This window comes from Varroa destructor, unplaced genomic scaffold (genome assembly GCF_002443255.2).
Source record: "Varroa destructor unplaced genomic scaffold, Vdes_3.0 BEIS01000004.1, whole genome shotgun sequence".
In the NCBI taxonomy this organism is placed as follows: Eukaryota; Metazoa; Arthropoda; class Arachnida; order Mesostigmata; family Varroidae; genus Varroa; species Varroa destructor.
Genome location: NW_019211457.1, coordinates 37,405,897 through 37,421,402, shown reverse-complemented (window position 1 = coordinate 37,421,402; position 15,506 = coordinate 37,405,897). Strand labels below are relative to the sequence as shown.

Here is a 15,506-nt window from a genome sequence, read left to right as displayed (position 1 = left end):
GATCGAGCCACCGGACGACAGACAAACAGATACACGCAGACGCAAAGAGAGCAGACAGGCAGCAGCAGCAGCAGCAGGCTCGTTCTCGGGCCTGACTGTTTGACGTCCGCGCGCTACCGTCGGCCTCTTGTTCGGTTGTTCGTTCGTTCGTCCGTCCGTCCGTCCGTCCGTCCGTCCACCCGTCTGTCCGTCCGTCTAGCCTGCGCCTGGAGCCAATCTCACCACCAGCTAGGCAGGACAGCGACCGAGCGGGGAGCTCTTTTGCTGGCACAACCACAGCGGCACCGCCACAGCAAGATGGCGTCGTCTATCCTTGTACCGCCACTATCAGCCCCAATATTCCCGCGCCGTCCCCACCATCAGCCATCGCGGCGGGCCTCTCGCGCTCCCGCGCGCCTTGTCCATCCGCCTGGATCCGAGGGCCCTTTCCCTTCTCAGACTGTCATTTTCTCGCGAGGCCCCATAAGTCTTGTCTTCCCTATCAACTCGCCGTTGTCCACCACTAACCTCTCCCACGCTCCCCTTGCCCTCCGAGAGGAGAAAGCCCTTCCAAAACGTAACAGACCTTCTTTTGCCTGTTACCCTTTCTCATGGCCACCCACTCCCTGTCCACAGCTTCTCACAGGCCTTGCGAACCCCGAAAGGATCTCCCTCACCCTCAAAACCTTCGTCGTCGTCATCGAACATGCGATGCGTTCTGCTTCGCTTTGCTCCTCTATACCTGCCAGCCGTCTCAGTCTGCCGCCATTCTGCTTTCTAGACATATATTCAGCCACACACTAACTAACACTGCAAGCAGTACAGTTGTTGCTTATGCCGCCATCGCCGCATCTACGACCACCCCATGCAGAGGCCAGAAGCAAACGAAGCCCGCCAGCCACTTCCCTCGGTCTCGCCACCACAATTCTCAAACTCTTTTACCGGCTGTACTCTTTGTTCAACCTTACCAAGGGAAGCCAGAACTCCACGCTGTGCAGCGCCGAGCTGAGTTACTGCACCACTTCCTTTTCCCCTCCTCATCGTCGTCGTCGACAGTGCCGCACCCAGCACTGATCGCCGCAATGGAGGTAACACTACAGAATGAACAGAGCGGCACCTGTATAGGACTGCTTTCCCCTTCCTGCCGTTTCTCCTACACCCCGTGGCAGCGGCCGTAACAGGCGCTGTTTATCGTGTCATTGCGTGTCGATGCTACAAACCTTTTTTACTACCGCCATTCTCGGCGTCTCTCCCTCAACTTTTCCCTCTGTATCCAACTAGTCGGCCGCACAATTACTAACCTGCACAACACAACTCAACCAGTTTTCCTTTAAAAAAAAATCGTTCTGGACTCACCGTATGAAGCGATGTCAGGAGAAACACTGGCCGTGGAGGGCGCAACAGCAGTGGCATACCTCGGGGACACGGGACCCACTGCGGTACCAGCGAAAGCAATGACGTCAGATGAGGAGGTGTTGTATTGATGTGCGGTGCAGCTTGCGGCAGCAGCACTTCGTCGTTGTTGTTTTTGCTTTTGCTGTTTACGCTCAGGCGCATGACGTTTCTCTGTGGCAGTGGCGGCGGTGATCCCAGTGCCGCCGCGGCTGGCAGCGGCGTTATTCTTGCTACTGGCATTGTCCCCCCGTCGCCCTCCAGCACAGCCCAAGAGATCCACTTCGGCTGAGCGAAGGGGGTCGCGCCAAGGCGACCACCGTCTGGCCGCAAGTCGTCGTTGTCGTTGTATGCGTCAAACTCTCGTGCAGGTGCGCTCTGCTCTCGGACGTCTACGCAGACGGCGGCAGTCTTTGAGCAACAACAATGGTGCAGGCAGTAACCCCGACTATTGGAACTCGAGCAAGCAAAAACACGCACGACCGATACTAACGATGAGCTTAGAAAGTCAAGGCAGTCCACCTCCGTACCTCCGGCTCCTTTGCTGCTGCTGCTGCTGCTGCTGCTATTAGACCGCCTGGTGAAACTTCGTTGATCGAAGGATAATGACAATGCCGGTGTCTTTTATAGTAGTATTGATAACGATTTGATTCTCGGAAGGTAAGATGATTCGTCACAGCGGATCAACTATCACGTCAACGGTCGTGCGCATGTACAGACACGATCCTGATGAACGTATATGCAGGCACAGTTGGATGTAGCAAACGCGGCCAGATGGAGGCAGTACCCCGGTGTTTTTCGTTTGTTTCCGCTGATGACACAGACACATAAATGTCCCACTTGTTGTAAACGTAGCAATAGGTTTGCCGACACGTAGGTAGTGGATTCGAATCAATCGACAAAGGTGACCAAGCTCAAGTTAGTTCACAATAACACTGTTAGTATTCAAATGTTTGGCTTACATCAGCAGCTCTAATGTTTGCCGTAAATCTCATTGTGTCTGACAATTGTTTCCCGAATGATTGTTGCGATAGAATAAGTTTGTAAATTTGAACGACTGTCGCTACTGATCCCCTTCGCAGTTCCTCTCACTTGACCTCTATATTCAGATCAATCTACATCTAACAATCTGATTGACGTAAATCTGAAGATAGATAGTTCAGTATTCGCTGATGCGGTCCGACTGATCGCATGATTTGGGGTCGCTCGAAATTTCCAATCGCCACTGGCGTTGAATAGAACGAGTCTTGCACATACACAGGGGGCACAAATCGATGTTACAAAATACCGTTCACTGCCGACTCCTGTTCAAGAGAATCAGAAACGATGATAAATAATGGTGATGACGACGACGACGACGACGACGATGATGGTAAACAAAAGAAAAGATGGACCCGTATGTGTACCAGCAAATGTGGATCAAATCCAGCTTTTAAAAACAACAATGTTTCATCCAGTAACACTCATTCATTCACATGCTTGTCTCGAATACCGCCGCCAGTCACTTAGTTTCGCAAAAGACCTTTTCGAAATAATTCGATGATCTCGACTGCATTAAAACCGTCAAATGATACGCCTATCGTATAAGTTCCAGTGTAACTTCAGTAACGTAACAATCGTTTACTGAATCAGATGCTATGCCAATAAGCTGTTACAAACTCTCAACGAATTCGAAGATCACGGGGGTTCATACATTTTGTGAGCAATTCAAGCTAACCGATACTTAAGAGCGGTCCGTAACCGCCGCGTACCGACTCCTCTCTCCATTTTACACGTGCATACACACACAAAAACACATATATACTCGCACGCACGCACGCACACATACACACACACACGGTGTACTCAAATGAACACACTTTGTTCCTCGACTGTACCAGTTTCGCCCTGTGCCGTTTTTCTTCGTGTTTCCATGGGGCAATTCGATGACAGGTGAGGAAAATCCATTTATCTTGTCAATGACTGCCTCTGACGAGAACAACCGCTGGATTCATAACATAAAAAAAATCACTTTGCGTTTGCTGACCCTTTTTCTTATCATATATGTATTTCTTTGCCATACCTTTTGTTAGTCGCTTAGTGAAATCAGATGCCCCATTACCTTCTATATTAAGTGTAATAATATCGATAATGATAGAATGAAAAAGTGGCTCAGTCTTTTGTGACTTGGAAAAAGGCATCGACGGAGAACAATACCTTCCAACCGCAGTAATCCGGGGGACTAAGCTTTCAAGCAATCGCCACTTTTTTTGCTTGAGATTCCTTGTTTGTTGTTAACGGCCAATGCGGCGACATCTGCTTACACAGTTTGTTGGTTCGTCTGTCTGTCCGTCCGTCAGCCTGTTCGGCGGTGGACCTACCGATTGTTGGCCGGTTACTCACGCGCTGCTTTCGGCACACGCGTGACACCGCTTAGCCATAGGATTCACTCGCGCACTCGTTTCCTCTGGCCGGATCCACACGGTCACAACCATTCACACTGTTGGGATACTTTTTCTCGAGCTTTAGTTGAATTCGAATCGGTCGAATTTGGGATTTCAGGCAACGACAACGGGTGCTCTAACCCCACGATCTAGAATGCATTTGGACTGGTTTCATGATATGAGCCTGATAGTAAGCCAAGCAAGGTACGATGTGAAGTAAGTGCACAGTGAGGTTGGAGGATTACGCAGGACCGTAGCTAGATCGCACCGTTGCCTGAAGACCCAACACCGGTCATGTTGCATGGACGGCGGTACCGTCGCTGCTAACAGCACGAAGAAAACGGGAAGGAGGAAGGCGACTTCGGTGAGACGGCTGGATACCATGGGACGAGCGACTCGTAATGGCGCATCAACGGAGAAAGATGATGCGAACAGAACGAAAGTGGGGCTACGGAAGCTTTGGGGGGAAGCTAGTTACTCTGCCATTAGTTTCGAAACATCCGCGCAACGTCTCTCCTGATCATGGTCGCAGACGCGTCGTGTATGGCGATCCTCTGAGCAATGGTCAATAGCGGGCAGCGGTGATGGCACTGTTCGTATAGAGCTCGTTACACTCAGTCGTGGTAATAGCCAGTTGCGAATGAGATGTATGAACAACTTCGCTAATTAGTCCATGCTGAGACGCTTCGTGTCAGCGACCATCCAACAAGTCACTCACCCTCTAGCGGACGGCGACGGTGCTGGCGGCAGTGGCAGCTCGGCCACTCTTAGGTGGCCTATCTGCCTGCCCGCCAGTCAGTCGTTCGTTCGTTCGCTCGCTCGCTCAACGTCGTCAACGAATCGTTGTGAGAGTGCAGTTAGCTGTAGGCGGCCGTGTGCGTTCGTCGTCGTCGTCGTGCGTATGTGTGTGCCACGCACCGTTGGCCGCCCCGTTGAGTTTGCTATTCTCGGGCTACACTGTCTTGCTTTCTGCTGACAAAACGCAGCAGCAGCAGCAGCAGCAGCAGCAATGAACGAATATGAAGAGTATCAACCAGCAGCATTCTTTGGCTATTTGCTGCTCCTCACCAACGGCCTGGAGGGTCTGTTGTCTATCTACTGCATCCGATGTGTGAGTACACCCGTGTCTCCGTACATTTGTTGTCCACAAGTCGCCTGCAAGCGTCTAGCATTCATCGATCTCTTCCACCCCCGTCGTCGTCTGTTTTGCTGCAGCGGCAATAGCGACAGCTCTATCGCGAGGGACGGACGGACGAACGAATCAACAGACAGATGATACTGCGCTGAGCGAGCGACGAGAGCAAGTCAAAAAGCTCTTCTTAACTGGTTCAAAATAGCAGCGCCAACACACGGCAAAGCGGCGCGTCAGACGTTGTTTGACCTGTTTTTACCTCCAGACGTCGTCACCAGATGTAGTCGTAGCTGCAGCCGCGAGGATTGCTGTGACCACGACGATGATGATGATGGTGGCAGATGGCGATCGGGAGGCAATCATATAAATTTGTGGGTAGTGTTCAGCTTATGGAGGTGCGTTAGGATGCAAACTGGCTTATATATCCACTACATTGGCAGTCGCCAATAGCTTTCAACCAACTATTTTTAGAAACACACAAAATATTATCACTACTGCATTATTAATGTAGTGCGTTGGCCGTCGTTTTTGCGGTGGCGGAAATGATTGTTGTAAACGTTGAGGAAGCCTTGTTTATTGCTGATGCTATCTACTGCTTCGTCTGGATCGTTGTGACCTCGTTGGTGCAGTTACTTCAATTACTACTATTATTATTACTGGCTACGTTTCTGTTGCGACTGCTGACAATGTACTATCACTCGTCTCTATCTTCACTATCGTTTTTTTTCCTAGCTTGCATAATCTCTGTGGAAGGCAGTCGCTCTCTGGCGTCCGTTTCTCGGACAGCACGGTTCACTACGCGCGTTCGAATCCTACTCGTGCCGGTAGCAACTGTTTTTTATTGCTACTGTCTATAGCGGCATTGTTCTTTCGTTTGATGTAGCAGTAAATCTACAAAAGTGCAATAAACTCAACTCTGACGCTTGAACTTGGAGCTTAGCTCCATTTTTCCCGCTTTCTCCTCTGACTAGAATAGACGCTCGTTGCTGTAGTGGGAACGATCGTTCGGCTGAGTAGAACAGACGGATCGATTCCGCCGTCTTACCGAGGCAATTGTCGTTCCGCTTTATTCCAGCTCCGTTTGCCTTCCTGCTGGCACTCGCTACACCGTCGGCGTCGTCGTTGCTGCTGCAACCGTTCGTTGCTCAACGCTAACCGTCGGGGCTGGCCACCATCGTTTTAATACACTGATGCCAGTCAATAGCAGCTATCGTTCGCGTCGCTGCCGCGGCGCCGATTCGTTACTCTAGTCGCGATTACTGGCCAACGTTGGCTGTTCATCGCTGGTCTTTCCTTCTCTGCCTTTAGTGATATTAAGACAAAGAAAGAAAGAAAGAACGGCTGAGACGGTGAACGGCGAGCAGCGTTGCCGTTCCAGTAGTTGACTGTTGGCTATTCCTAGTGCAATTTCCACTACTTGGAGTGATCCTAAGTCTCTACTCAGCTCGCAATGGCATCGCCGTTCGAGGCTGTTCTCTTTCGATGTGCTTGTTGTTGTTGTTGTTGTTGCCGTTCCTCACGGCCGCGTGCCTATAGTCTCCCTTGATCTTTCCGGTAGGAAATACGGCTACAGTGTTGGCTAACGTTGTCCTGCACCTACTTGCAGTCATGCGACGTTGGGCGGCATTCCATCCGACGCCACGACGGATGGGATTCGTTGTTGTCAACGGCGCTCGATAGTGTTGCAGTGCTAGGAACGCTAGTCCTAATAGGAGATAGACGTAACTGTCGCATTCACTTGCGCCAACGGCAGCAGTGGGAACAGGACCGAGCGCTGCCACTGCAGATACTGAGACAACTCGAGGTAAAAGTAGTCTTAAGTGGTCCTTCTCATCTTCGGAGTGGCCGCAGCAGCTAGAGGTGATGCGGTCCTGTCGTGGCTCTGGTGTTCCGCTGCGCAGTGTTGTGCGACTGGCCGCGACCACAGCGATGCTGCTAATGGTGCCGCAGTTGCGATGGCTGTCGTCGGCAGTGATCGTGTCGATTGTGGTGGATGCGAAGACGACGACAGCTGGTGATGCTGGCGGCTGCGGCGACAGCAGCAGCATCAGCAGCACGAATACAGTCCATCAGCCACCGAGACAGCAGCCGCTAGGCTGGCAATGAACAAGCAGCCCTAAGCAGTAGAGCCCAAGGGGGCCTAAGCATCGCCGCCGTTGCTGTGGCAACTGGCGTGTGCGTGTGTATCTACAGCAGCAGCAAAAACAACAACAAACATCAACAACAGCAGACGCAGCGGTACGCCAAGAGGCCGCGCGCTCGTCGTCACCCTCTCGCGCGTGATGCGGCGCCGCCGCCGCCGCCGCCGCCGCCGCCACCAGTGTTAGTCAAGGAAGACGTGGAAAGAGTCGCCGCTACCGACAGCAGCACACAGTCAATAAGCCGTTGATGCTTGGGAAACGGGTTGGTTGCTGGCGGGTTCAGCGCTGCTGGTGCACAATCTCCTTGCCATTTAGAAGCAGCAGCAGCAGCAGCAGCATCTACGAGATCATCAGCGTCATCAAAAATAACCGTCAACTAGAACGGCCAGCAACAACATCAGAACGCGTCCCATGGCACGCTGTGACGATGTTTCACAGAGGAAATAGAAAGGAGGTACATGGTAATGACAACACACAATCGTGAAACTATGCATCGCCGCTTAGCGAACACACACACACACACACACACACACACACACGGATAATGAGCAGCGCCGACAAATCACAAGTAATACACAACTCATTCAAAACGGTTAATTCCGTAATGTGCGTCGGTCACACAACAACACAGCATTTGCCTTCGTATGTTAAGGGCAGGAACTACATGCTTGGCGAGAACAAACGCTTTTGGTGAATCCGCGAGATATCATGCGAGATAACAATGAACCTCGAATCGCTAATGAAGAACTTGGGAGCGAGAAGATCATATCCGGAGTTTAGAATTGCAATTAGAATAATAAATAGAATAACAGTTCACATGGGGACGCAATGTGTGACCATTATATTGCCTAACTGTGCCAAAACAAGGAAATGTTGCCAAATGCTGCAGGGCTTTTCGTGTGGCTACAGTCACCCTAGAGCGATGCTTGACGACTTAGGCCAGCGTTAACAAACTCCAGTAGAAGGTACAAACGAAAATTCGCATGCAGCAATATCGCTCCACGTCCCCAGTAGCGTCACGTTTATATATACGAACTTCTGAACGGATCAGCGACCCTATCTATCCACTGCCGCACAAACCTTGAAGCTACAACGATAATAAAAACAACAATTCGTACTTACGAAATAAAAAAAAAGACCGATCGCTATTGACACGTTCGGCTATAAGCCGAAGTGATCTTTTCATCCTATTTATAAACTCTAATAGATGGTGCTCGAAATATCGATAATAGCTATTATTGGCAAGTCTTAGGCAGGAATGAAGCAGCTGTAAACAAGGAAGATCTAGAATGACTATACATTTCTTAAAGAAAAACTTCCTGACGATTTTAGTCAATTTGTCATTAATGAACGTTGTGAAACAGCAGCGATTGATCAACTGTTTATAGTTTGTATAGCTTAAATTTGAAGTGTTCCGCGGCCGCCTTCACGCGACCTGCTTCCAAGCTCTCTAACATAATGCGATATTTAGTTAAATGGCCGAATCGCCAATGGGCCCATTGAGTGTGTACATGCGAACCACCTAAGCCTGCCCCGTACCAGCGAAATTTTAAATATGGTAAACATTTAGTGGTTGAGACAGAACCACTGAATTCCCATTCACACAAGCCTTAACAATAGCCATGTAAATGTAATAGATAACCATGGATAATATGAAATCGGTAGCCAAAAAAAGGCACAAATCACTTCACTGCGGTCTGTATAGGGAACAACGTCACGTAATGTCCCCACTCAAAGTAAACACTGTTGCAAGCTAGGCCCTTTTGTTTTGCTTTCATGAACTTAAAATACTTATACATAGCATGCTTCGTATGCCTATTTATGATGATTAATAATATCCTAGTTGGCAACGTTGTTCTTTCGCGGAAGCCATATTCACCCTTGACAAAGAAAATAGGATCCAAGGATGAAAAAAAAAATTGGGTAAATTTAGTCAATAAGTTATAATGACAGCACATCTATTAGATGCCTCATGTATGCGGCTCAAGTATGGCAGAGTGGAACGAGACAATGATATCTTTTGGGTAGACTAAAATAAACACTTTAATATTATTTAAGATAGCATTAGGCGTGCGTCTTTGGGTGGGGAACAATCGTGCTACGATACGGCCCCCCTTCCTCCTCCTTACGAATCAACAGGTCTTAACCAACGCTTACTCTGCTATATTGTTTTATATTGCATCGTGTTTCTCTAAATAAATATTCCCTATACTAAACTCGCTATCTTTGGAGTAATGAGCGATTATCTGTAATTCTGTCACAGATTGTCATTAACGTCGTAACCCAAGTAAACATCGAGTGTTATAATTTTTCTTTTTCTGCGGATAGATAAAGAGGCGTCGTGCTTGTACTGATTTGTCTTGCATAAATTCAGAGGTTCCTATAGATAGCTATAAAATAACTATCAAGCAATATGTAGCAAGAAGGATGTATCACCTCACACTCGATTGAGGCCATATGGATATAATATTGAAAATGAGAGATGCAGACATTATACATATATATCTGCATGCTGGTGCCGATAAAACTAGGTGGCGCTTGATCAGAAGCATCACATCCAGTAAATCTATAGCTCGGTCACTCAGTTCGGCCGGCTTTGGAGAGTCGTACGCGTACGATAGGCGTACGTTCTGTTTTATCGTAGACAATGTGCAACAGCAAATTGTGTAAAATACATAAGGCGTAGGCTGGATGCTCGGTTTTGTTGAAGCGTTGCGCTCACTGTCGCCGCTGTTGCAGCAGCACGCTTGCTACTAAAAAAAATCGAGCATCATTACACCTGGTAAAATCAGAACAGATATCGGCCTGATGCGTCACAATACATATGCACATACACACGCATATATATCGAAGGTTGCTTCCCTACCTGCTATCGTCACTGCTGCCGTAGCTGCAGATATGCTGCTTGTTGGTGTTTCTGCCTGCGGCGTGGTGCCATGGTGAAAGTTATGAAATGCGAACCTAATGTACAATGTGAGTGTTCAAATATTCGAGGGACTTGGGCGGCAAGGAGCGGTACAGGCCTGGTGCTACCCAGTACTAGAGGCAAGACCCTATGTATGGCCGTACATGCGCACGTGTCGATTCGACATTCGTGCTATACGCCACCTAGTCGTCTCAAACGACCCAAGTGATCAATGATGTGTTTCGCTTCTTCAGGCGCGACGAGCGCGTGTGGTATGTCTCTAGGCGTAGCAGCGTCGCTGACTATCGCGACATACCTCGTTTGCTTGTCGAGTTATGGCTTGCGTATGTAGATGTGTGCATATGTGTGTACTAGATGATGGAAAAATAGACAACAGAAGCCTTTGCCGAAAGATCGCTGTTGTTAGCTCGACGAGTGCTAGCTAGGCTACATATTACAACACTAGTGCTGCGAAGCGCTAGCCGGACCAACGAGTTCAGGCCACTCCAGGCGAACACCCATTGTACCGGGACCAGCTAGAAATGGGTGCTCGTAGAATTAGTCTGAGGTTTTGTGTCGCATGTGAGGAATGCCGTCATTGGGTTAACTGGATACTTATATAAGACACGTAGTGATTGCTACCATGGGAACCTGGTATACGTATTTTACTTGCAGGGGGCCTCTGCCATTACGCCGCAACACGCTATAATATAGAGATGTATGTAGATTTTAGCTATTAAGCTTCCCACCTTTGCTACAGGATAACAGGATAGTAGAAGGTCATCATTTTCAGGGAATCGATGCTCACCGATGATGAATCGACGGTAACCTCTGAATCGGCACAGAGACATGTTACCGTTAGCAACATCTTTTCAAGAGATATTTACGCACAGCTGCTGTGCTCTAGTAGAATAATAATAGTAGTTACGTTTCTCAGACAATTTTCTGTTTTCGTAGAGCTCACACTCCTTCAGGAATGCCTCGTTATGGCTTCCATTTGATTCGAACGCCGGTAATTAGTATAGAAAAATTAGACATAGCCGTTAGCAGTTTATCAGGCGTTGATAGATGTAGATAGCAAGCTTCAATGATATTATTAAGCTCCCTGTAACGTTGTTCCTCTTACTACTAGAACCGACTAGGTCAGTTCATCATTTTGGACGATCTACAACGCACGCTCAGCCAGTGCAGCGAAAGAATTGACATAAGAGTACACCAGGCGAGATTAGTAGCACTTTCTATGGAGGACTGTGAATGTCTACTCAAGGTCCGTCTGGCTGTGGCTGTATGTGTACATGTGCACATGTACATCTACGATAGTCAGTTTATTAGTAGATTGCAACACAAACACATTCGACACATCCGGCTCAAACCAATTGGTAGAATCTACAACGAAAAACGTCACTCTGCTGATGAAGGTGAGTCCTGCAGCGCTCGGCGACCGCGCAAACGAATAGTGCGCTTTCAAAGACAGAGATATCGTAGTAACCACCGTTAGTAGTCTCATCTGATCTGAGTTCGCACAATACCATGTGGCTACACTTGCACTGATTATCTCAGCACTCCTTATGAGGAGGATGGCTTCACTATCTCAGTAAATGCAGTGTAAAACTAGATAAGGCACCAACATTGACTTTGCCGCCAATTCATAGCAACAAAAAGACATATAGCAGATATTAGTTAGCCAAGTGAGGCGATTATACGAGGACTACTGCATTTATTGACAACGTTTTTTTTTTGTTTTTGTGTGTAGAGAAAAATCTACTCTCTTTATTGTACTATTCAAATCGACAACTCAAGCTATTGTAAAAAAAAAAAATAATAAGTGTTGACAGCAAGTAATGTAATGAAGGTTTCAATTCATCACATTGGATTACTTAACTTTAAGGTGGAAGTGCTTACAAATTTTGAAAAATGACCACATGTTGAGATGACTTAAGTAAGTCGATAAAAACAAATAATACTAGAAGTTCGTGCTTAATATATTACGCTTGATTTTCCTATTTTAAAACGAGATAGCTTTGAATTTTTTCGTTATGGCCTCAGAGCTGAAGGTGCATGCATACAACTAAAACGTCTCTTGTTCTTCCAAACACCAATGAGGTTGGCAAAATGCTGAGACAAAGGTTAACTATATAGAATAGTGACCAGAATTTAGGATTGCTTTGGTTCCACTTAGACGCTACTCAAATGCCAAGACAAACCCCACTCGTGACAGCACAGCATTTTCGAAGTTATCGAGTGTGTCGGCATGATCCAGGAGGAAGCTTATACACTCGGTTACCAACTCGTTTCTGAACATATTGTCAAAATAGCGGTCCTTTTCTATCAGTACGGTCAGAAAAGTCAGAAGAAGTTTTATAGACGAGTTTTTTTTTGTTAGCTCTTGTCAGCAAAACAAAAACTGGATAGGTCAGGTGGTTGCAGTGGTCCCGCTATGGCCTTCCTATTCTAATCGAATGACCCCTTAGCTCTCGCGTTTAAATAAACACGCGCAGTAATATTGATTTCCTCGAAACAATATGCGGTAGACCGGACTGCCAAAATAGCTGATTTATTTCAAAGCATGTGTCGTTCGTTTTTGCCGTATGTTACGGTTAACTTTTTGAGCACACTTTGTGTTGAAAAAAACTCAATGACGACTTCTTAGGTTCCCCTAAGATCCTGGATTAAATCAAAGAAATTTACAATATTACCTTGCACAGCTAAAGTTTGTTTCAGCATTCTGCCAGCCTGATTGGCGTTTGGGTTACCCTGAACGAGGAAAGTTCTAGTTGTATGCATGTCCTTTTCAAAAATCTTAGGCTCTAATGAGAAATTCTAAACTCTTTCATTTTAAAACGAGAAAATAAAGCGTAATCGGTGTAATTTAGTAGTATAATTTAGTCAACCTACATAGGTCGTATTACTTATAGAGTGAACTTTCGAAGCGTGCACGTCCCCAGTTCTTTGGTCTGTGCAGCAACTCTCACTTATTTTTTTAAGTTCATCATAAATTTCAGCTTACAGAAGTAATATTCATATTGATGCTCTTTGAAAACAATGCTCTATTTACTGAGGCTCGGCCATCTCTCAGTAATTGATTGGGAATTTTACGATACTCCGTATAAGCTACAGGGAAGGGTGTATGTTCACACATAACCTATGACGCTGTCGGTAAAAAAACACGAGACGAGCTGACATATTGGTTCTAGTTGGTCCGCCGTTAGTGCCGCCGCTGCAACTGCATCTGTTCCTTGCCTAGCGACAAATTTTGTGTAACAGTATGTACGCATAAATATTCATTGATTCATTCGTGTTAAGGGTGGCCGTTGGATGATAACGATCATGACGGAAGTGTCATTGGCGAAGACTGTGATGATCGTCTATCAGCGCTGGATCGGCGATCCGCGATTCGCTATTATTTTCTGGCGAAGGCCGAGCGTGCTTTGACATATTATTGTTTCATGTGTTTATATTATTCATATCTGCAGTGCACAAACACGGAGATACAACCGAACGTAATGCATCATTAAGCAACACTGTAGGTGTCCGTAGAGGATTGACGTGGCCAGCGACACCCACAATACACGTATTGGGTTGTCAGCAAGTCATAACCACATACAAGACCAACGCGTATGCATGAATCAGTATAAAGTATGGAACGTTTTTTGTCCCGGCTGCTCTTGCAGGTATATCCTGCATTAGACAGATGAGCAGAGATACTCTCTAAGTTTCCAATATTCTGTCTAATAGACACTCAAAATGAGTCTAGCAATACGTATTCAATCTTGTCCCTACATAAACATAGTAACACAGGTAATTCACTTAATGGAAGGAGCGACAGTGAAACAAATACGACAAAGGTCGCCGTCATGAGCAGCAACAAAATGTCAGCAGATCATCATAATGTCATAATTTCAGAAGAATGTAGAACATAAGCGGACAAAACATCGAACGAAGGCAAAAATTGACAAAAGGCATATGGCGATAATAAATTTTCTTTTTCAAAAACAAAATACAGAACACGCCTATGCAGTTCTTCACACACACACACACACATATATATGAATATTGAAGTGTGTAGAAGGAACAGAATGCAGATGGGGCAATCCTGTTTATCTTTATTCGTCCGCCGTCGTTTTGTATTTATGGTGGTCGCCTAAAAAGGAGAAGCAATTTTTTCGGAGTTTACATAAATATTTAGTTATACATCATGTAGCTGTTTGAGAATCTCTTTTCACATAATACTTATTGGGGATACGCTTGAATTTGGCCGCGCAACACTCAGTTCCCAGAAGGCGAGTTCTGAACCCCATTATTTCCTGTTATCCTTTAGCTTTCTATACAAATAATACTCTTCCAGACACAGCTTATGGCTTTGACATTATATTGGAAGTGCGTAACATCATACATCTGTTTTGCACTGTACCCATAGCTCTTACGGAAGCTGGCTTACTATATCCTATAATACAAGAGCAGTGCAGCAGTACCTTCAGTCAGAGTGAGCCCTAGCCAGTTAATCACTCACTGTTAATAGGGTTCAATACACAGTTTTAGCAAAGCCGATTGAGTAAACCTGATCATCTATGCGGTCCTGGCTCACACTGCGCCTGTAGGCCTAGCTACGAAAGTTATTTAGCATAAGGATGGCAGAATTAGTTTGTACGACTAGGTGGGGCAGGTGGCGTACTTAGGTAGAGGCTGTAGACCCTATGTAAACTTGTGACCTAGCTATTCTGATTCAGTTATGATTTAGTTTGCCCCAGTCCGTTCCATCTGGCGGCTACCCGAACCCCACACACTTTGCTATAGCACGCAAAGGTTGCCACTGAAAAAACCGACACAAAGGCACGCATACATCCATCCGGCCAGAACGTTGGCGGCGTCGTTCTGCAATGGCCCTGGCGGCCGCGACGGAGCGGCAAAGCCACATGGGTCGCAACCTGTTCCACAGACAGGTAATAACCCGAGAGAGGTGGTTGTATACTTGACCTGCAATGAGCTGCCTCCCGGAGACGATAAACCGTCCAAGTCCAGGCACTCTTCTGCCATTAGCAACTTCTAGTTCAAGCTGCTAATGATGCTATGAGCTCAATACAGAGCTTTCGTTCTACGTCGGCAGAACGAATTTAACGATTGTCACATCGTTACTTGCGTGTAGCATTTTGTCCATCTGTCGCCGCCAGCGCGCCTTTCGCCAACACCGTTGCCAACAAACTCAATCCTCAATAGTTCCTGCTACAACCCCTGGTAACCGGGGGACTAAAATTCACCTTCTGAGGGACGAGCCGATTAGCAGAGAATTGGGCTCGCTGATCATGTGGGCTCAAATTAGAATTTTTCACACTTTCTTACCGGAAACTTTCAGAGTTCGACATCTCCAAATACCCGCTACAGCCCCACTAGCCGTTAACGTTTCCTATCGGATCAGGCGTATGTTTTGCTGGCGGACAACACAAGAAAGAGAGAAGGGACCCGCTTAGTTTACTGACTCATCCATGTGAGATGGATGCGCAATCGGGTCTTTAAACAACTCGCTAAATAATATATAT

General features: G+C 46.8%; 1 protein-coding gene across 4 annotated transcripts in view; it reads right to left on the bottom strand.

The window, feature by feature from the left end:
* Positions 1-7,229, bottom strand: part of LOC111250046 (uncharacterized) — a 107,978-nt gene extending 100,749 nt beyond the window's left edge. Inside the window, exons 1-2 of one of the 4 annotated variants that reach the window (XM_086987493.1) lie at positions 3,568-7,229; positions 1,336-2,675 (exon numbers count right to left, since the gene is read on the bottom strand). The gene's annotated coding sequence lies outside the window, so the exon portion shown is untranslated. Of the gene's footprint in view, positions 1-1,335 lie in introns of all 4 variants that reach the window. The other 3 variants (XM_086987492.1, XM_022804659.2, XM_086987495.1) reach the window with 3 other exon arrangements.
* Between the last annotated feature and the right edge of the window lie 8,277 nt (positions 7,230-15,506).